The 23266-nt window shown below is 43.9% G+C and overlaps 1 protein-coding gene across 2 annotated transcripts in view; it reads left to right on the plus strand.

The window, feature by feature from the left end:
* Nucleotides 1-23266, plus strand: part of CAMK1D (calcium/calmodulin dependent protein kinase ID) — a 233182-nt gene that overhangs the window by 110934 nt on the left and 98982 nt on the right. The gene's annotated exons all lie outside the window — the stretch shown is intronic.

The following is a 23266-nucleotide window of genomic DNA, read 5'->3' on the forward strand; positions in this document are numbered from 1 at the left end:
GCATCTCTTCCCCAAGCGCCCTCTTGCAGCCACACATGCCACTGGGATCATTGGATGGTGGCAGAGCCCTGCTGAAATAACACTTTTGAAGGAAAATCATAACCGTTGCTGAGTTATATAAATATCAGTACTTGGCACTGTTATACAGAGCCATAAGTATTGCTGGGAGAAAGCAGTTAATTAAAAACTGATTTGCAGAGCAGTCCTTTTCCTTGTATTAAAAATAAAGCAGAGCATCATGAGCAGTTGGTCTTGCTGTTTTGTAAACAATATTCCCCACACTTTCTCCTCTTTACTTTTGATGGTGTTGAGGAATTATACTGCTGATCAAAGAAGCTGCCTAGACTCTGCTATGGTGGGACCAGAAGCTTTTCCATAGTTCTGCCAATAGGAGTTATTTATGCTATAACATGGCAAAAATGGTCCTCGCTTGGCATCATTACACTTGTAGTAATCCACCCTTCCCTATGAGACATAATGCACGCACATTGCTCTAAACAGAAAATATATTTAAACATGACACATGGCCACAGGGATGCTTTTACAAGTGAGTAATCTAGGAGAAAGGGGGATTGGAGGAGGTATGGGAGCAAGATGAAAAGATTCAAGAAAAAGATTTCACCAACATGGATGCTGGAAAAAGGTTCCGAAGCAGTTAATTCCGGCTGCATTTTTTGTGCTCTTCACTTAAAATAGAAAAAAACCTGAAAGTGTTCTCAAATGCTAGGAATGTGAACAGGAGCTGTGAACCTTGCAAGCTCGCAGCTTGTTTGAATTTGCCTTTAGCATGTCATAGGTAGTGGAATTTACAGGTAAGCTCTAAAAAGATGAGTGAAATTATGTAGCAGATCCTTCTTGCATTCGAGGAAGCGGTTTTCAAATGTCATCAGAGGTGCATCCCTATGGCTGAGATTCAAGGCCAGATGCTGGTTATAGTCCTGGCTGGAAAAAGGTTTGAAAATGTATGGACAAGGGCTCAAACCTCCCAAGTGTTTGTTGCCTGATTCAAAACTCAATTAAACAGGGATCAATAAGCACTCAAGGCTGCAGAGGAATGGGGGTTCTGGTGCTTGTATCACGGGCTAACCCAGGTCCCTTTTACCCAATGATGGGCAATCTGCTGCTTGAACCAGCACTTTTCATTCCTCTTGGTTCTGCAGCAAGATGCGCACCAGGATTTGTGTCAATCCGAGAAAGCTACTTTTGTGTGTAAGTTGTCTCATCCAGAACACAGTGTGCACCATGTATTACAAAATGAATTTGTCTGTAAACAATGCTGACCTTTACCATGCTGTGGTCTGCTTGAAAAGAATGCCCTGAGGAGACATATTCCACCGAGTAGACAACACTGTGATTTCTGTAATTTGTGTGTGGTATTTCTGACTTAGGAAAGGCTAAGCCATTTCAGTGCTGTCACTCCTCACCAAATACCTTAACACCTTCTTATCCAGGCTCTGGCTTGTAATGCTGCTCTAAGCCAAATTATTTCAGTAAGATGTCTAAAGCATAGTTGTCCCATGAAGAACTCCAGTTTTTTTGCAGTTTCCTTTGGTTGAAGTCATTGGGGTTCCTCACACAACTGACTTGTCTGCCATGAGCAGAAAGGCCACATGCAAGCTGTCATTGATGTGATGTGCATTGTAGCATGTGTGGTATAAACCCATTTGTATGTGCATCTCCTAGTCCCAAAGGAATATCTTTAACCATCATGGTGTGTAACTGTCTCTCACCATGGTCTTTTGGCACTGTGTTTGCAACACGGCAAATGATGAAGTACAAAAAAAAATGTTCTCTGCCTGTGGAGAGGTGGAAGTGTTTTCTTAAGGTCTGTGGCAAAATTGTTCATGAAGAAACAGGTTTTTCAGCAGATTTCGTGGTGAAATCATCATTTGGATTGTGGTGGTGCTTGCGGGCCTTCCTGGACTAAAATCCTTTAATAGTAATTTCTGTAGAAAAAACATAACTTTGCTGGAACACATACTGTGTCCTCTCCTGCTCTCCTTCCAGAGGCTCTTCCAGACCATTGAGATGTGTTTTCTCCTATCCCTTTGGACCTCTTAAACCTGTCACGTCTGACAGCTGTTGCTGAAATAACTGAGTCTGGTAGAAAGATGGGTGCTCCTCGGGGTAGCATAAGCCTAATTTAGTGTAAAAGTTTTTTAGATCAGTACCAAAACCTGTTCTTGGGTGCCCTACAAAGCAGAGGACCAGCACAGGCTGAAACATTGTTGTGGGATGCAGCACATGGTTGTTTGGTCGACCCATGGTGAGAATGAAACTGGGCAGCGAGCCTAGTTTCTTTGTGAACTCTTTGGTCAGATCCAGGCAAGGCAAAGATGCTCACCGGGAGTCAAGGTGGTGATCAAGTCCTTTTGTTTCCTTTCTGGGAACTGGAAATGGTCCCACCTCGCTCAAGACATCATTGCAGTAGGATGCCAGCCCTCAAATGGTTAAGGGCTGATGCTCGTCTGAGATATTTCCCTCTTCTGAAGAATGTGTTAAGCACTAAATGATGCATGAGCCATGTTGGAGGCAAGTGTTACATTCTGTATGAAACTGTACACAGACTATTTATTTTTCATTGATTATTTTATTCTGGTAGCCAGGTATGGTTCCAGGCTAACTTGACATGCTAAGCAGGCCCTGAAGCAAAGCAGTCATTTGCATTCCTCTAAACAAACACATCCTCTAATTACTGTTTTAAAGGTGATCTCGCATAGGAAGATGCAGTAGCAAATAATTGTGTAGGGTGGAACACGTCAGACTGACACTGGAGTGAACAGAATGCCTTGAAGTTGTAACGACTTGTCTATACTTGGCATGCTGCTTTGCTTTCCCCAAGTCAAGTAAGATTTTGGGTGTGACATTTCCTAGGAAGGATTGTTATCTTAGGGATCAATGTCTGTCCAAATTGGAAAGAAAAAATAGGTCATTTTCTCATCAGTTTACCACTGCTTTGTGTTCTTTGCTTTTATTATTTGCTTTTTCCCATGCATATTTTAACAGGTGAATGCATGTAATATCAGCTGGGGATTGAACAGGGGTGTCCTGCGGTAAAGACAGAAGATGCTGTATCCTAAGTTAGAAGAGTCCATCTCTGCAGGAGGGGTTATAATAAACTCTTAACAACTACACATATGGGTGGATCCAGAACAGGCAGTCATCAAAGACTTGTATCTTGAGGAATGCATGATCAAGACAAGCCAAAATGTCTTAGTAATTAAGATTGCAGTCAACTTTCACTGTGAAGCCCAAATTTTGATCCTCTCTTATCTTATGTGTGGTCACGGCTTGCAAAATTTAATTGGCCTTGAAGATGACATATTTATTTTGAAACAGGCTGCTTTGATTTCTGCAGGGTGAAAAGGAAATTAATCCAATTCATTTTTAGTGACAAACCACTAGACAAGTTGGCATTTGTGTGTTCTTCTGAAGTTGCCATCCCCTACCTTTACCTTGCCACCGGCAGCAATTCTGGGCAAGTTATGGGTGCTGGGCAGCCTCATTCTCTGCTTATCTCTGTGCGGGATAATAATGACAGAAGCTTCAATTTGAGCTTAGTTTTTTATTCCATGTGTTGACTAGCAGAGTTAGAAGATCTCCCATACAGTATGTTGGAGATCATGGCTGCATAATTACTCTGTATTATTAAGTATCTCTAAGAATTCCTCAAATGCTCTTTATACTTCCACTTCAAAAAAATCTGAAATTATTTAATAAAAAATCAGTGACATTATTAAATGGAATTACCTTCTAGTTATCTAGGTTGAGATTGTTTCCCTCTTCTTTGTATGAACCTTTTCTGTCATTTCTGTTACACATTTTGTGTATTATAAAACCCTCTTCCTCACACTTGGAGAGGAAAGCAACGTGCCTGGAAAAAGCAACCTGTTAAAAAACATCCCAGCATTCAAGATCTCTGCAGATTTCATCAAAAGTCCCTGTCATCTGATTGTGGTTCCACGTTTCAACAAAACACGTGTAATTGTACCACTGACGGCAGCCACAATGTGTCACGGCAACGTGTCCGGCAATGGGGCACATGGACCAACACTTGAGGTACCAACCCAGGCAGATACTCTGCAAAAAGCACAGGAATACGGAGAACAGAGAGGGGCAAAAAAAGACCTTTTTAGCTGTACTACACTGTATGGATCAGTACAGTTTGCCACAAGAAACCTGTTTAAACTTCAGAAAACAAACACTTGTTTAAACAGTTTCCTTCCATTAGAATTCAGTCAGAGGCTTCTTCGTTCAGACTCTTATGAGATGGTTATTTATTCTTGATCCAAAAATATTTTAATTTCATCGATGTGAACTGTAGTATACCTCAGCTAGCAATAACTCGAGTTTGCACAGTAAAATGTTGCAGACTCTAATGGCAATAAACAGTGACTTTAACAAATGCGTGTTCCATTTTCTAAGTGGGATTGCTTGTGATAGAATTGTGTACAGACCGAGGGACGTAGCTGCTGTTTGTATGAATATCGTACACAGCTGAGTTTACATATTTGATACGATCCTGTCTGACTCCAAGGAGATAAATGAAATTAAGTTCTCAGAAGGGAAGTAATTAAACCATGAAACAATGGCAAAAATAAAGCACTATGGGAGAAAATGTCCTTGATTAAACAGGGAGTGGAGGGAGCTCTTAGTGGAGGAATACAGGTTTCCTTAGCAAATCTGCAAATCTTGGACTTCTTGAAATTAAAATGGGAAGCAAAGGGACTGCTACAGATCTGACAGTCCTAGATTTGGGCAGAGAAGGGACAGGTTGGTTGGGGAATGGTGCTGTCACAAAATCTCCATCAGAGATTGGTGCTGGGAGGATGATCTGCAAGCTGGGTTAGATCTGGGCTTCAGCCTTGTCTCTTGCTTGCCACAAATTTTTTGGGAAATAAATAAGTTGTTTCCTACAATCAATGGCCACAGAAAAGGTGCCAAAAATAGAGGGATCATCTGTGTGAAGGTGCCTGGAAAACAAGGACTCTGCAAAGAGGGTTTGGCCAACAACCTTCAACCCAGAGGGAGGTGGGAGAGGTGAAAGAAGCGCTTGGCAAAGTGCGCTGGCTGTTGACATGAACTTATTTCTTCTAAAACTGAGCAAATTCCCACCCCTGAAATCTGCCTTTGTACTGACTGAGACAACAGATTTTTTATTGTTTCACCTGACCTTTAGTTAAACAAATAATAAAAGTTACCACAAGGAAATACTCGCTTACTTTCCTTTTAAATTATCTAATAGCATAACTTGTTTGTTTGGAGAATCAGACTCTAAATCTCTTCCTAGTTACATTAGTTTTACATTTGTTTATTTTTTTTTTTTTACTTCAACGAGGTTGTTTCTGAATTAAAATCTAACTGGATGTAATCAGCTATTAGTGGGAGCAGCTTGCAAACAGTGCCAGTGGGATGCTGGAGGTTTTTTATGTGAATCAGCCAGAGCATCTGGAAACTCACGACTGTGAGAAGCAATGGCACATTTTCTGTACAAATGCCTGAAAGTAGTTGTTGTACCATCTTGCCAGGTTCATGTGAGTTGTGGATCTATAAAGGGATGGACATTTCTTGTTTTTTCTTTGGATGAAAGGTGGCATCAGGGTTGTCACTGCGCATGGGAGGGATCTCTTTATCAAGCAGTGTATTTAATCATACTGAATCCACAGAAATTGTTGAAGTTTAAAATACGTCTTCATCTTAAAAAATGAATTTATTCATAAAATGTGTAACAGTCCCCATTCCAGGAGCAATCTTCTGGAAATCATGGGTCTCTGCATTAGAAATCCATGAGTATTTGACTAAAAAAATCAGGCTGTAGGTGAGACTTCTCAAGACAGTTGGGAATGGATGGTTGTGCTGAGGGACAGGGAAGCAGCCACTTCTGCATCAACTCTGGACCATGACTTGAAGCTCAGCAAAGAAAACGGCCTCTTGATTTCAGCTGTTGGCCTCGCTCCCTGCTATGGATGGACACCTCATCACAACACCACTCAGCCTGTTTATAAAATGGGGAAAAGTAAATCCTGTTTGAAATGGAGGATTAATGTAGTCAAGGGGCTGCAGGGAGCAGAGAAGGTGTAGGCACATCTGTCCTCTTGTTTCATACTGCAAACCATCACCGCGATGTCTGAGTAATGCACCAGCTAGATTAGGAGCTGCTAGGTCTGTGGCAGACTTAATGGAGGTGTTAATCACCTTCTTTGGGGCTTATAAAATACAGTTTGTACACGTACGTGCTTGATGTTTTGTAGCTAATTTTAGATTTCTATGTTTGAAGGTTCTTTTCAATATTTTTTTTTTTATGGGGAGACCTGAGTAAGTGAGAAAACACAGAATTTTTCTTTTTATTGGAAGAGCTTAGCAGCCTTTGCCAGAGAGTCGTGTTGTAGCTTTTTCTAACTCCCTTTAGAAATGCTTTTCATAGCTAATGTCCTCAGCACACACGTATGCAGGCGAACTCCGAGACTGGGGAGCATCTTGCGCAGCGGGTGGATTCGTTCTGGGAGGCAGCTGACAGTTGTTTTCAGAAGGCAAACTCCATCCCTGGGTTTTCTGCAAGGGAAAGGGAGTTTTCAGAGGAGTTGTGCTCACAGTCTGCTGAGTAAGCGTTTCTGCAGGCTGCTCTACTTAAGCCCTGGTACCAGCTGGAATATCTCTCTCAATGGGTGCTGAGGGGGTGCTCAGTTCATTTCCAGGCCTGCAGTTCCCTCCCTTGGTGGATTTTTCCACTTTTCAATGGCCATTTCTACTTTAATCAACTGAAAGTTGAGTTCCTTTGGACCATCAGACATCTGTGTTCTTCCTCTCAAGAGGAGTGTTATTCTGGCAGAAAAGAGGTGGAGGTTGTTTATCTGCAGAGCTCTTTGGCCAAGTCCCACCTTCAAACTGTAGCATTGTTATTTGGAAGGAAAAGGAAACCCTGAGAGCCAAGGTAGGATGCAGATTGCTTCGATGTGGTCCAAGACCTGCGGAAACGATCAGCAGAGAGAGCAGGGAGCCTGAGAGCAGCCCTCCAAAAGTCAAAATGTTGGATGGTGATTTGCCTAGAAGTTGGCAAAGGCAGTGCCTGAGCTCCTGTCCCTTTCTGGACCTCAGAGACCTACCTCTGGGCAATACATTAGCTGCCTGGGTTCATCTTGGAGCTGGACCCCACAGCCCGTTCTGGGGTGGGTATCCAAATGAGAGGGACTTAATGCTCATGGTTGTGTGCCCCATTCCTGGTGGGGATGAGTGGCCAGGTGATGAGACACCTGGCAGCTCACAAGTCCCGTGTCCTGGTTGGCTTTGCTGCCTGCCACCAGGCTAACGAGCCTCCTGGGTTTAGGTGTTTTTAGGATTCACGGATCAGAAGGAGAGCATGCTATAGTGTGGTCACCTAGTTGGGACTTGGAACAGGGAGATCTTTGTTCTGCTCTGCTCCACAGCTATGTCCTCTGCCTTATAGACATAGGATTAGCAGCAGAAAGGTTCCTGAGAGCTAAAAGCTGTTAAAATGTGGTGCAAAAAGAGTTCACACCATAGGGGAACGTGTTATGAGAGGTAGATGCAGGCAGATGAGAGAGCACAAGGAATCAGGAAGATCAGTAGAAAGGTTGGAAGGGACCTTTCAAAGATCATCTAGTCCAACCTCTCTGCCACGGGCTGGGACATACAAGACTGGCCAATACATACTGTCACCTTTAGGAAAGGCTTTTAGGAGCATAGAGGAGTTGTGAGGAGAGCTTCAGTGTGGTCACCCCAAAGATAAGGAGCAGCTCCAAAGTGTATGGGCATCCAGTGCCTGTAACAGGCAGCGTAAAGGTTGAAAATCTGGTTCTTTTCTTGATGAGCATCACCACCTTGTTAGAGGTGAGAAATGAGTATTCAATGCGATAGGTAAGATGGGGATAGGCTGGCTGAGAAGGTCCTTAAAGATGGAGATGAATGTGTTACGTTTCAGGGAATAGAGAGCGTAAGAGCCAATGTATAATGCATAGATGTGCACAGTCAAAAACATGGACTAGGAAATGTATTTTGCTGCAGTATCAGTGAATGAAAAAGGCCAGACAGGAGGAGATTGCAGTAGCTAAAATGTGTGTGTTTGGGACTCTTCCCTTTCTCTTATTGCTTGTTGCTCCCCTGAGCAGGTTCTTACAGGCAGCACAAATGGAAGCACAAGCCTTTGGAAACTATGTCACCCGCTGTCATTTCATGGCATGGCTGGCACAAATAGCAGCCGTGGAGATGACTTGTGTATGCGAGACAGCCTGCCATGGAGATGGAAGGAGCTTTGTACCTTCAGGTGGGATGCTGACAAAGAGCAAATGGATAGGGTGGAGGCAGCTGAAACCGGAGGAGAAAATAAGATGTAAGAACAAAACCAAAAATGCAAATAAAATAGGAGACACTGAGTAACAATTAGACTAATGAGAGATTAATTTTAAGTGTTTTAACCATTCATGCTGAGTGATTAGATGCTGTGAGATTTGACAACTCTGATTATCTACTCAAAGTGTATTTATGCCCGTCAAAAGTAAAATGACATGTTAGAAACAGAACCTCACCTTCCCCACCTTTATCTGGTATGGAGCCTGTAAAGCATAATTCAACAATGTGTATTAATCGAAATGATAACAGCGAATTGAGTCTTAAATAAGGACATGCATGACTGATGCAACATTAATTACTCAACAGATTTTGTAAATGGGGATATGACTATGTGACTTTACTGGTATTATAGACCTGGTTTCAGGTTGCTGAAACCTGTCCACCCTTTCGGTAACCTGCTCCTCCCTTGCTTTGTACCTTATGGTGTCATCAGAACCAGCTCAGAGGTACCACGCATGGTGTGGACCAGCTCAGGTGTGAATAGGGACACGAGGTTTGGTTATCCTGTCATCTGACTTCAGTTATCTACAAGGGCATGTCCTTGGGGTAAGAACTGCCATTCTTCTGCCTATTCCAACCGGCTGGTTCCACTCAGTTATATCTTTCAGGAAGATATATAAGGTGACAGAGAAACATTCCTTGGTGTCTGGTATCTCTGGAGGTTTCTGGCTGGTTTCTTGACTACTGTTCATGCCTCTCAATGTGCTTGCTAGTTGGTGTGAAGTCACGCAGGTATTTTGGAAATGTGGATTCATGATTTTTTTTTCCATAAATATTTCCAAAGTATTTTTCATAGTGTTTGCTGGTAGCTTGTGCCAGCCTGAAGCCTGAGCATGTTTCCATGCTAACTGCGCTCCTTTAGAAATGCTCATAACTTCTTTAAAAAAATTACATTTACTTTGCAAGCTTTTATTTTTGGTCCTAGCTCAAAGGTGGATTTTTTTTTTAAGGTGTAAGAACAGTGTTTCCAGTCACACTTCAGAGCTATGTGAGTGGGGAGAAATGTACTTTTTTCCATATGTGTGGTTTGAAGGTCATGATTTCATAATCAAAAATGGTTGAAGTTAGGAGGTTAATGGAAACTCAGAGCTGAAGCATTAACTCAGCAGGTAGCTTCCTCTCTTATGGTCGTATTGAGAACACAACAAATGTCCTCCTGACTGGAGGAAATAATTATTTTCATCGAACATGTTGTTTTTTTAAAATCCCACCAGAACACAGAGTGACATGGTAATGCAGTGATATACAAGTTGAAATATAACTAGGTGGATATAGCAACAAAAGAGGGCAAAAAGACTAGGACAGGATCCCTGTCAGGATGCAACTCTGAAGCAATTTGGAGTTAAGCTTCACGGGGAATTGCACAGGAGAGTGTGAAGCGTGAGAGGACACATAATTGGTATGGACCTGTGCAATTCTAGGTTTTAAGCTTGGGCGCAAATTAGGATTTGTATAGGAACATCTGTGCCTGTATTTGTGTTGCATTTGGAATTGAGATGTTCTGCAAATTTTATTCCAAATCCAGCTCTTGAGGGATCACCAGATCACAGATGATAAGACCCATGAGAACGTGTACATTCATCTGGCTAGATACAAACTTCTAACCTCTGCAGTTTGTGATGCTAATCACATCACCGACTACTTTCCCAGCAGTTTTTTCTTACTGTGCTCAGCATCTGTGAAGCACCAATATACTTCCAGTTTGTGACAAGACATTGAATTTGTTGATGCCACATAAAGCTGAGGTAATGATAAAAAAGAGGTGGGTTTGATAACTGTGTCATGTGTTGTAAGTGAATGCATTGTTCCAATGAAGCAGACAATAGCAGGAGTGAATGCTATAAAATCACACCCCTTGCTTTGTAGCTCCTTTTTTCTTGTGGGAGAAGCCAGGTGTTGAGTAGCCTCAAAAGGCTAAGCTGGAGAACGCGTTCTTCACCAACACATGCTCCACCCAGCTCAAAATTGATGCACACCTTGTGAAGCAAGATTTGTTGTATTAGGGGTCCTCTAGCATCCTCCTGACAAGCTCTGTTGGCAGTTGCGCTTCAAAAAGGATACAGTTTAAATGTATTAATTCAGTATTATTTGCAGTGAGCAACACAGCTTTTAGCACAGCAGAGGAGAACGCGATGTTACCAGAATGCCCTGTGTCCGTCAGCTCTAAGGCTGCATTTAGTACCATTTATTTTAGACTTCATCTAATAGCTACCTTTCATTCTAAATACCTTGAATTAATTAGATGTATTGCTTAGGAAAAAATGAGTCACTGTGTGTGACTTGTATGTGTGACTTGGCTGCATAAAATATTAGAAATCTATAGCACTGTAGTTTGTAAGTCAGGTGGTTAGAAAACATTCTCTTGAATGCCATGAAACAATCCACTTTTTTGTAGTGATTTCTTCTTAGTTCAGTGAAAGAAAACAAGGAATTGACAAAGGTAAATCTTCTATCATTGTCCTTTGAAATCTGTTTATAAGATCTTATTTTCAAAATATTTTCATTCCCATTTCTGCTTCATCACGACATACCAAAAAAATCAATGGGCAGGGGTAAAACTTAGAATAATGGAAGAATAACCCACATGTCATTGTAGTATTCCTCTTCAGCCCTACTGTTCCTACAGTCAGGCATGTATTTATTGTATGTGAAGGATTTGCCGTCTTTTAACATTAACTACTGCTTATGACATTAATATTCTGCTTGTTACTTTCTGAAGAATTGGCTTTGTTAATCTCCATGCTCTGGAGCGGGACAGTGCCGCAGTGACATATTTTAAAAACATAAATTCCATCTGCAGTGGTTATTAGGAGTTTAAAACTACAGAAAGATTCCATGCTTCCAGCTCTTTAGTGCCTATATCACCTTTAGAAATCATTTGGAGATACATTTTTAAGATATTTAGCTGTCTGAAGATACCCGGGAGGATGTATGGAAGTGCTTTGATACTTGGTTACTGTAGGAAGTTACTTGCATCATAAGGTACCTAATAATCTTTAGAAGTCTGATCACTGACTACCCAGTGGGTGTTTTTAAAAATTTTACTTCTATGCCATGGGAAAAGAGGGAACTGCAATTTAAAAGTACTGTTCACCGGGCAGGTGGCTGCAAGTACAGACCTGGCTTCTGGTTTAAACTCCTGTTACCTCCCCAAAGGCACTTTGCGGACATTTGTGTCTCCGGGTTTCTCTTTCCTAAAAATAGAAACCTACACATAGGGTCCCTGTGCTCCACAGTAATACAAGTAGCAAGAATAAATGAACTTCAACACTATTTAGTTTTTAATTAGCCCCCCTTTATCATATCCTTTGTAAAACTGAGGAGATTAACTTTCTCATACCTATTCTCACCTGGTTAAAACCAATTAGCTGTTATATATAAGCCAAATGCATCCTTATTAGCAAGGATTTCTGCTAATTATGTTGTCTGGTTAAGTGACTTTTCTGCCACTTGGTGTGTCAGGTTCAGGTCTACTTTGGACTCTACAGCGATGCTGCCAAGGTTTGAATCCAGCCAAGTGAGAACCCCAGCGGTCTTGCCTGATTAAAGATTTCAAAATTTGGCCCGCCTGAATTATGCCGTGATTAATTCTGCCAATTGCTGGGAGTTTTCTTTCTCTTCCCTCTGCTTCTTTCCTGAAGACCACGTGCAGAGCAAGCCCAACAGCAGTGGAAGTAGAAGATGTATTTTTGTGTCCAGTATCTGGGAAGATTGAAAGTAAAACAAGCTTGAACATCAGTAGCCTTCACTTAAGCTTTAAATAGCAGGTTCAGTTACAGAGAACTGAAGCCTTATTTTCCTCTGCCATTACCAACCATGCAGAGATGTGGCTCCAGAACATTCCGGAGTCCCTTTGCTTTCACACAGGTGTTAGGAGAACGGAATCTGCCTTTGAGTTCATCTTTCCATACACTGTGATTGAGGACAGTAACTCATAATGAACACGGAGTGCTGTGGTTGTCCTCCGAGATCAATCCCCCACTGTGCAGAGCTTTCCCACTTACTTTCTTATGGTATAGAGTGTATATGACTCACCCGAGGGCTATGGCACTTCCCACAGTCAACTGGGGGAGCAGTCTTCTGTGTAGGAGTGTCCTAATACAGCGATGATGAAACGTGGAAACCTGCCTCGCCTCTTACTTATCCTTCTGTCTTTCTCAATAAATAAAATAAATTGGTTTCCCAGTAGCCTGATGGGAAGGAGGGTTTTTTTCTGGCAGGTTACTGCTGAAGAGTTCGTCATGCGGCTCAGCCCTGCAGACCGAGTGTTTGCGTCAGCCTGCTGCTGAGATGCCAGCTCAGGGTTGCCCAGGAGCCCCTGGAGAGCTCTGCTCCACCAGCTTCTGAGGGGCTTCACCTGGGCCAGTGGCCCTGGGGCCACCCTGGTGGGCAGGGTCCTAATGACACCAATACATCACGACTTGATCAGGACTCAAACCCACACATTCTAGGAGCAGCAAAGTCATTGTTATTATTCTACTCCCTGTGTCCGTAGGATCTCCCACCACTTCTGGAGTGCATTTGCTGTTCCTTGCTGTAGGAGGCAACTACAAATGGGCAAATCTGAGAGTGTAGGTCTCTAGGAACTATAATGGGCTTTAATTATCACGCATACTCTCAAGCCAACAGGACCCAGCTAAGGCTTGTGATTTACTAAGCTGCTCAGCAACACTATGTGGTAGCCTGATCTGCATAGCTGAGCATGTGAAGGACTCATGATCTTCACTGGGAGGCAAAAAGTTTATGCTCAGGATGTCATATGTGCTAGTTGCTCGTTTGCTTTTCTGCTTTGCTTGTGGAGAAAATGCAGTTTTGAGGCATAAACCTCTTTGGATATGACTGTAGAGCACAGCCCTGCCTGGGGCTGCAAGCCAAAGTGTCCTTTTGGTTACATCGCTGTCCTCTGAGCACATAAACTATCTCCATCTTTGTATGGTTACTTGTCCTTATGATCAGCAGTATGGGTCCACCTCACCCATAGCTAGGGTAACCCAATAGCTAAAGATCCTACAAGCCACATCTGGGAGTCCCAGCTCTGTCACATCTCCTGAGTGATAGTTACATTTATCTCCTGTGCGGTGGAATGAGGTACTTAGTTTTTTGATATCTTTCAGTCCTGCGCTCATCCGAACAGCCAGTTATCCAGGTTTTTGTGTAACTTATCTATACAGGCATGTGGGTGGTGTAACATTTGCCCTTCATTAGTACGTATTCAAACCACTGAAGGAGATAATAGTAGACAAGAAGATCCCTGTGTCTGTGTCAAATGGGTATTTCACGGATGGCAGAGCTTTCTTTTCATATGACTGAAGGTATGTGTACATACTGCACTCACCTGAGAACAAGGAGGCTAAGAAAAGAACATGATATCAGTTATTCAGCTCTTCATTCACTGCAAACTAATAAGACCTTCTCATTTTGTGAGGCAAAGTACAGGGATGGTTTCTCTGCCTGCAGCCACATCATCCTTCCAAGAGTGTCAGTGTTCTGCTTTAAGGCGATGTTTGTCGAGGGTTTTGCATGTAGAGCCTCCTTTTTTGTCCCTCTGTCATTGCATGGAACCCCTTCAGAGCAACCCAACTCAGCCCAGGAGCTTCTCACCACCTTTAATTGCACGTAGCTCCTCATGTCTCCCAGGCAAGTGAGTGGGGATCTGCTATAATTACTGGCTGCACATGTAAATCCACACTCCTCCACACTGGGAAGGCAGGGCTGCTGCCAACAGCTAAAAGATAGTTCACTGTTTTTTGGCTGAGATAAATCCTTGCAGCCACTACTTTTATCTTTGTCACCTTTAATGATTAATTCAGCATTAATATTTGTTTTGATGTGTTTCAGATTAAACAGTCTGGAGGTTTTTGCTCAAGCTTTGCAAGCCTTTTTGAATGCTGCCAGTTGGGATGCTCTGCTTGGAAGCCGTGGTTCTGATGGCTCAGTGCTTCTCATGGAGATCAGGGATACTCCTAAAATCACAGATGATGGTGGCACAGGGATATTCCTGTTGCCTTAAATTGGCTGCAGGTCCTACTGTAGGAATCCAAGCATTTCAGAAGGTGTTTGGTCCAAGTCTTCCTGCTGGAGCTCTGAGTTAGTGAACACCCAGAACTAGAATTTTTTTAAAGGCTACTGAGCAGCTTTCACATGAAAATGTTTAAGATAAGTGGACATCAGGTCAGTACCTAACTACAGGTGTGCAATCTAGGAATCCCTCATTTTTATTCTCAAATTGCTTGTATTCTTTTGTTACTTTTGTGGGGGATTATAAAATTCCAGCGGTGCCTAGTGAAAACCCATGCATCTGTGCTGGAGATGTTCAGCCTTTGTCCGAGTTCTGTTGTGATCCGGATACAAGGCAGAACAGGGCATAACCTCAGCCTGTGTCCCGGGGAGGCAACAAGCCTGCGGGCTCACTCGTTGCATCCTTAATGGACCCAGCAGCATGCCCAGCACAACAGCAGGAGGCAGCTGTTGTTTCAGAAACAGGATGCTGCCTCCAGCATCCCTTTTGCACTGTGCCTGATGTCTAGAAAGTACCTCCAGGAGGAAAATACACGTGCTCTGGGCATCAGGAGGTTCATACATCTCTCTCCCCTTCCCAGGAGGGAAACAAGCTGGATTTTAAGATAACCGAATAGTCCTCCTTTCTTCAAGCTGCGCTACTGCAGAGTGGTGCAGGATGGCATGCTGCCCTGCAGACCACAAATGCCCCTGGCAGTGAAGGAGCCAGACCAGTCTCTGCTCACAGGATATGCAGAAATTAGAACTGAAGAGAGGATTACACTGCTAGAGAGTATGACACGAGGTAGGGCAAGGATCGGAAATTGTGAGGTGTGTATGGGTAGGTTTTGTCACAGCCAGTTAGTGTTACAGCTGCTTAACTACACAGCTCAGGTTTCCAGCTGCAAAATGTCTCCAACTCGACATTGTCACCATGGAATCCCATGAGAATATTTTATGAACATGGTACATGATATAAGACATACAGCACTGCGGAAGAAAGGCTATTGAAATTGTTGGGAAGGTTTCTGGGTCTTCACCCTTGAATAACAGGAGATCACAGGGGTGATGGGTAGGATCAGAAAGGTAAAAAGAAGAGATGTCAAGTTTATAAGTGTGAGGTCTCCTGACACCTCCCCATCCTCTGTGCAGTGGGTTATACCCCCATGTAAGCAACAGAGGAGGCAGCTGCATTGGTAGCAGAATCCCTCAGCATCCTGCTAGGACACCAGCTCAGGACAAATCTCATCCTCGCTAATTTCTTTGCATTTAGATAATTACATACCAAATCAAAGTGTTAAATCCTGAAATAAGTAAAGTGGCAAAAAAATGTTAATTTAAAAATCATCACCATCTTCAAAGGCTAACAGGAGTGGGTCTTGTGGTGGACATCTGTCTCTCTCCTGAATTTTGGCTGCCTCTGCTTTCTTCTGATGCCTGTTCTCAGCCACTTGCTGCTTGTTCCCAGCCCTGGGGCTTTTTATGACAGTCTCCTCTTCAGTCGCATCTGAGGGAAGGTGTTTGAAGTGATTCATCCCTCCATGCTTGCCTTTGTGTCCCATCTTCTAGGGCATCCAGGGTCTTTCTCTTCTAGTCAGTTTTCCAAAGAACCGTATGACAATGTTTGCTATCTTCTCTAATTATCCTGACAGAAGTGTAGAGATCTTAAAGTTATTAGTAAAGATACTAATTTCCTTCTCGTGTTGTGAGCAGTCTGTGGTTTGGAGGCCATACGTGACCCCCACGTTCAACTTCTTGGCCTTTCAGCCACAGAGATTTAGCTAATCAGGCCAGGCAATCAACATATAGGCAGCGAACCATCTGGCTTTGAGCTGTAATTAGCTCTGCCTTGGCCAGTCATTAGATCAAGCAAGGTGAGATGGGCAGCGTGGGTGGGAAACAAAAGGTATTGCTGTGGAAGGAGATCAGAGAAGGTCAAAAATTCTGTCTGGCCGTGAGACACAGTTAGCAATATTTCTACCTTTCTGCTCATAAATAGGAGTTCTCTTTCATTTTTCATGCAAAGGAATATTCAATACTGAATCCAGTAAGCCTCCTTGGCTTGTATCAGCACTAGTGTGGCCAGCAGGACCAGGGCAGTGACCATCCCCTGTACTGGGCACTGGTGAGGCCGCACCTCGAATCCTGGAGGTAGTTTTGGGCCCCTCACTACAGGAAAGACTTTGAGGTGTTGGAGCAAGTTCAGAGAAGGGAACGGAGCTGGGGAAGGGGCTGGAGCACAAGTGTGATGGGAGCGGCTGAGGGAGCTGGGGGTTCAGCTGGAGAACAGGAGCTGAGGGGAGACCTTCTGATCTCTGAACTGCCTGAAAGCAGCTTGGAGCATGGAGGGGGTTGGTCTCTTCTCCCAAGCAACAAGTGATAGGACGAGAGGAAATGGCCTCAAGTTTCACCAGGGAAAGTTCAGATTTACTTCAAGCAGTCCCAATTAATGCAATTCCTGCTTTCTTCTCATGAACTGCTTGAGGCCACCTCTTGTGGCTCCTTGAAGTCATCATACAGTGATGTCAGTCAACTATTTTCTGACTGTGCAATGGTGGTATAAAAGGCATTCCTGTTGAGTGGACTGAAATCATCAAGGAGACATGTCTGGAGCATCTTTCTTTGTCTGGAGCATCTTTCTCATGAGGAGAGACTGAGAGAGCTGGGCCTGTTCAGCCTGGAGAAGAGAAGCTCAGAGGGGATCTCATCAACGTTTATAAATATCTCAAGGGTGGGTGTCAAGAGGATGGACCAGACTCTTTTCGGTGGTCCCCAACAATAGGATGAGGGGCAATGGGCACAGACTGAAGCACAGGAGGTTCCATCTGAATATGAGGAGAAACTTCTTTCCTTTGAGGTGCCAGAGCCTGGACCAGGCTGCCCAGAGAGGTTGTGGAGTCTCCTTCTCTGGAGACATTCAAACCCACCTGGACACATTCCTGTGCGATCTGCTCTGGTGAACCTGCTTTAGCAGGTGGGTTGGACTGGATGATCTCCAGAGGTCCCTTCCAACACCAACCATCCTGTCATTCTGTGATTCTATGAAAAGCTTTCAATCTGTGATATAAAATCAAGCAAGATAGCTTGTGTTCTGCTTGAGAGGGAAAGGGCTCCTATAAAGTCACTTTTTACAAGATACCAGAGAGCCCGTGGATGAGAAAGACCTCATAAAAACCAACTGTGCAAAAAAGAAGCTTGGACTGCAGCTTACATTTCTTCTTTTCACACCAGAAAGTCCATGTGGGAGGGAAACTTGGACGATGGGAGTAAGTGCCACGCTGAACTCTGCTTACGCAAATATCAGTGAAGCTATATGGGGAATATCCATCTGCAAAATATCCGTCCTGGAGGATGTCTGGGGGCTTCGGGATGAGAAAGGGAGGAGGTAGAGTTAGAGAGATGGTACTTCGCGTCATTCATGGCCGGTTGATTTTCAAGGGTCGAAATTATAAGAAGCCTTGCATGGAGGTAAGGTACTGCGAGTCCCATGGCCAGCATCAGTATTTGAAGGTTTTTCCAGACCAGGAGTGGTGGGCAGAGCTCTGCTGCAGTCAGGCAGCCGTTTCCAGGACAGCCACTGGATTCCTTCCCTCTACCAACCCTTGCTATCTCACTTACCGTGTTCCACTCTTAGCGGACATGTCCTGTTTTCTCCTTGGGAGCAGGCTGGTTTGTTCCCATGCATTCTCATGTCGTTATGAGCCATCCTGAAGATTTTTTTGATAGTTTTCTTTCATGTGGAAAGCAATCAGATGTGATCACTCTGCATGAATATGTGTGAGGCCCTCCTAATATCTATTGAAAATATTGACTCATTTCAACCGAATAAGACAGCTGAGAAAAAGCAAGTTGCTAAGTGTCCTCCAGAGCAGGAGCTGTGATTTAAACACTTCCCTTGCCCAACGGGTGAATTCATCAAGCCCAGTAACTCCTGTGCTGCTGGCAAAACTCTCTGCAGGGTATATATGAAAATAATGGAACATTTATTCGCAAAGACAGTTGGCTACTCAAAGCTACAAATCCTTGCAGACTCAGGCTTTGTTGGTTCTGGCTTTCACAAAATTATTTGTGCTTTCTTGTGGCGTTTTATCCGTGACACGTGCTGTTCATGGCGGTGCAGCATTAAATGTCATGTCTTGCAAATGTAACACTCTGACTCAGAAAGAGTTGTTATGTAGGGAACCTGCCCTACTTAAACGGCTTTAGTGTTTGCCCAGGGTTTTTGGGCAGCGTTCTTCCAACAGATCCTAGTTTCCAGTGTTAAATATGATAGATGTTAATATAAGTGATTCAATCATAGTTTATAGCATGCCTTTGCAGCTGGGGTATTTAACATGCTCTCCTGGCAGCTCAGCAGCCAAAACAACAGCACAACCCAGGTCATCTGCTTTTATCTGTGCAGAGTGCTACCCCTCTAATTAACAATCCATGGCAATATGCAACGAGTTTACTTTCAGCTCTCTGGCCTCTGGGATGGTCAGGAGCTGGCAGAGATGTACAGAAAGCTCAGTCATTAAAGGATTTAGTTTCCCCTATTGTACGTCAACTTCAATGTTTTAATCCTTTGCTCCTTAAAAGCAATCTCCAGCCAAAGCCCATGGAATATATTGATTTTTTTTTTTTTCTTGGCGAATTTTGAAGTGAGTTTTACCCATTAGGGCTAGTTCTGGACCTAAGGGTCTTGTACCCTTCTAGTGGCAGTGAATAGGATGCGGTGACTCTGTGCCAGCCAGAGCCGAGGGTGGATTTTAGCATCCCTGAAGTGCCACGCCACATACTTGTCACAACTCCAGTGCCGCAGCACACCCAGTCTGGCGTGATGGAAACTGTCGGCTAGGGCCAAATGCCGCTCCTGGTCAAGTCAGGTCTTGTTTCAGGGACAGGTTTCAGCTCCTTCAGAGGCAGACATCTCTATGTTTCAGCAGCACCGGACGCAGTAGCAGTCAGGGAAAATGACAATTCCCCTGTTAATGCTCTTGTGCAATGACTCCACAGCAAGCAAAGGGGACCAGTCTGTGCTTGGGGCTCGGCAGCAGATCAAACACTCTCCCATCAGCCCTTGTTTGCACAGCTGCCACGCTCGGAAAAGTCACCCGAAGTCATCGGTTGCTCAGTTCAGTTTGCTGCTTTAAGCCTTGGCTGGCAATTTTCTCATATGTTAAAATATTACTCAGGTGCAATGTTGCCTCCATTCGCTTGTGTTGCTGACACCTGTGTAACAGCACACAGGCAGATTCGCAGACCTGAAAGGCCAGAGAGGAAATCTGATAATTTTTCATGGTTGCATCGAACCTTATGGCTCTTGTTGGCCTGTGGCACAGCATCCAAACCAGCGCTGCCCTGAAAATGGTGAATCCATCCTTTCTTTTCGTAGTTTCTTACCAGGATTAATCACACTTCATAGGTTTTTGTATACTTAAATTTCCCTGGTTCTCACTTCTAGATTTATTTTCCTCTTCTTTGTCCCATGGATTGCAGCATCTCATGGGCCTTGTAGGGTGAAGAGTCCTGAGTGAATTGGTTAAGGTATTAGCCTCCATTTGTATTTTTATTTTTAGACATCTTCTTTCTGTCAAATGGCCTCAGAATATTCCTGAAAATCAACAAAGCAGCAGTGGCCAGAGGTAGCACCTGCCCTTCGTGTCACAGATGGGGGGATTTGCAGGGGCACACCAGGGTGTGGGAGATGCGACCAGCACCTGGGATTTGCCAGGAAGGAGGGAGAGCATCAGGGAGAACAGCAAATGTGATGAAAGGGAGGTTAAAAGGGTGATAAGGGAGATTTCTTAGTCAGACATTTCTTTGTTAATAAGAATTTATGTAATCCGATCTAATTTGCTTTAACCAAGCCCATGTTTTGATGTTTACTTTCAGAGGTTTTTTTCTTTCTTTGGAAACAATTATTAGGAATTGCTGTCATTGCAGTCCGTGTCCCCTCTGCTACAGCCATGATGTTGCACCATCACGTACCACAACAACATTGATGTTTTCCTTCACAAATAATTAATCCAGGGCAGGTTTATCTATTGCGGTGTGGGAGCCATGTGTTGGGAAGGGGGAAGGCCAGAGAGGGAGGCCAAAGGGAGGAAAAAGCCTGCGGACACGTGGGGTTAAGATCCTCTCACTGAGACGGGAAGGAGAAGGAATTGGAATAGCTATGGCCCATTGGTAAAGATAACACTCTGGGGTTGGGAGATCTGGTTTCTTGGCCCTCTCTGCTCCCTCCTTTCATGTGATTACAGAAGAACTTGTAGATTTTCTGCATGCTGCTTCCCCTTTTTTAAAAGGAGCAGCACCTTTTAAAAAAATAAATCCTGACAGGTCTTGAGGAGATTGGATAGTCTGGTGAGTATTTCTGCTACGCGAGATCACTGGTGTGGCTGCATGGAGGCATTTGGAGGCTTAGCAGAATGAATCCTCTGAACCTCTGAGATTCAATCAGCTCTTCTAGAGGGGGATAAAAGCGGAGTTAATTAAGGCATTCCTGAATCCCTCCTGATCTGTGACCATCAAGTAGCTGCCGTTGCACAGTGCTTTCCTTGGCTCTTCGTGTACCTGAGCATCCATGCAAGCCAGTAGCATCCATTCGGTCGTTCCCCACGTGTCCCCCACTGCTGAGGAGCAGGACAGACTAGTCTCAATATCTGTTGGCCTTTGTGCTATCAATGAAACACCATGTTGATACCGCACCGAACCTCCCAAACCCAGGCATGTTGTTGTAATGACTAGCATTCAGCCTTGAAGGGTTAATTATTGTGTATCAGGGCTGTAGGGGATTGCTTGCCCCTGCTTTGAAGTGAAGAGAGCCAGAGACCGCTGCTGGCTGCAGTGACCTCTGCCGGGAAGCCCACAGCTGCTCTGGTCCAGCGTCAGCAACACAACCTGCAACTTGATCTAAACCCTAGGTTTCTCCCCAGGTGATTCCCATAATTTTTTTTTTAACTATTTTTTTAAATTTTGAATTCAATTTTCCTTTAAGTAGCTTGTCATTTGAGAGTCCGAGAAGAGAAACGCTATGCACGTCAAGCTGCTTGATTCATACGCATGCAATGTGTACTTCACTGTGAATATTAAGCATTGTGTAACTCCACAATTAAGGCCCTGCTGGTCTTGGGGAGTCTGAGGCCGAGTGGAAGAAAATGCCTCCTTCCCATCTCAACAAGCCCCTCAAATGCAGTGGCCACCAGCGGTTGGGTGGCTGGTGTGCACAGATGTCACCTCCCAAAGTGACATCTCCTTCCAAATGCCCCCATCACTATGGGGGTGGCTCCCTGTGTACTTTGGGGCTGATTCAGCTTTTTTTGCTCCCTTCTTCCAGATCACACTTTATATTCGCTGTCTGCCCAAATCCCACATGCTCACGTCCTGTACCTGCTTTCAAAGAGGGGCAGGTTGGCTCAATACAGACCCTGCAGTGGTAGGACTAAACCCTTTCTCCTCCCTTCACTTGAAAACCGTGCAAGTTTCTCCACCTTTGGAGAGCACAGAGGCTCAGTGCCCATTTGGTTTGCAAATCAGAAAGGGGAGAGGATCCTGCCGCTACCCACAGCGTGCAGCGTTGCGTGTCCGATGAGCTCTTTTCTGGCCTCTGTCCCCCTGGATGTTCATGTCTGTGGGTCACCCACGTAGGTGACAGTCAGGTGCTGCTGGCAGCTGTCCCAGAGGGGTTTATTTTGGTTTGGAGAACCTCTGAGGTTTTCAAAAATAGAAATGCAAAGCATTAATATGTGCATGGTAAAAACCATACCGCAGACTAAGTTGGAGGCTTTAAACAGATAACACTGTGGCAGACTATTTGTGTTGAAACTACCTCTTGGTCATGATGGTATGAGGTACACAGATGATCACGGGAGTGTGCACGGAGGAAAATGGATAAATACATATAATAATTTTCATTAAAAGTGACTATTTGCTTGAAATTTCATTTGGGATCCTAGTGTACCTTCAACTAACTTCAACAAGGCAAAACTGCCTTTGCCCAAGCTGTAACCCTTAAGGGACCAGGCCGTAGACCTGCACAGCAAAATAAAGGTTTCCAAACATGTGCCATATAAAGCCAAGTAGGTGGTGTACTGCTTTCCTGTTGTCAATATCAAGAACTTCATTTGTGATACAGTCTACCTGGAAATTTTGCTAAAATATCATGAGACTTCCCAGATATTTACATAGAGTGAGGAGCCTACTCACGTATTTGTTGCCCCGACATCCTGTAGCATATTATTTTGAGCTCAGTTATTGTTGATATTAAATTTCCTGTGCATAAAGGTCCTTATATGAATGCAGCTTTTGATGACTGATTATGCGCGTGAATTCAGGTCAGTCATAACCTTTCCAGTGAATTCAGAGGAAATTGGATTAGCGTGTGTCCTTACGGGAAAGATCTTGCTGGGTGCAGCATCTTCGTGCAGACGTTAGGGCACTTGGGACCATTGAGGATGAGGCCCTGACACATGATTAAGCATCTTAATTAGGCTACTTGAAACTTGAAACATGTGGAGAGATTTGCATTTTCTTATGATGTACTTTTACTTTCTTTCTGAATGCGTCCATCTGTTGTTTAATAAGTGGTCTCTGCTTAGCATTTCCCAGCTTTCTCTTGCTCTTAAAACAATTATCTACAATCGGTGTAATTAATATCCTCTCCCTGGAGTTGTACGGGTAGTCTCTTCAGGGTTTGCAGAAGTTAAATGTATCCTTTGGAAATGATTCGTAAGCATTTAAGGAGCAAACCCAGAGAGGCATTGCTCCAAGTAGTTAATTAGTTGTATGCTTGTAGAGATGATGTTTCTCTTTAAAGCTAGCATTTTGACAAGAGGCTCGGTGGGAATGATCAGTGGGAACGGTGGGTGTGTAGCAAACCCATAGAATCATAGAATCATTTTGGTTGGAAGGGACCCCTGAG

This window comes from Caloenas nicobarica, chromosome 1 (assembly GCF_036013445.1).
Source record: "Caloenas nicobarica isolate bCalNic1 chromosome 1, bCalNic1.hap1, whole genome shotgun sequence".
In the NCBI taxonomy this organism is placed as follows: Eukaryota; Metazoa; Chordata; class Aves; order Columbiformes; family Columbidae; genus Caloenas; species Caloenas nicobarica.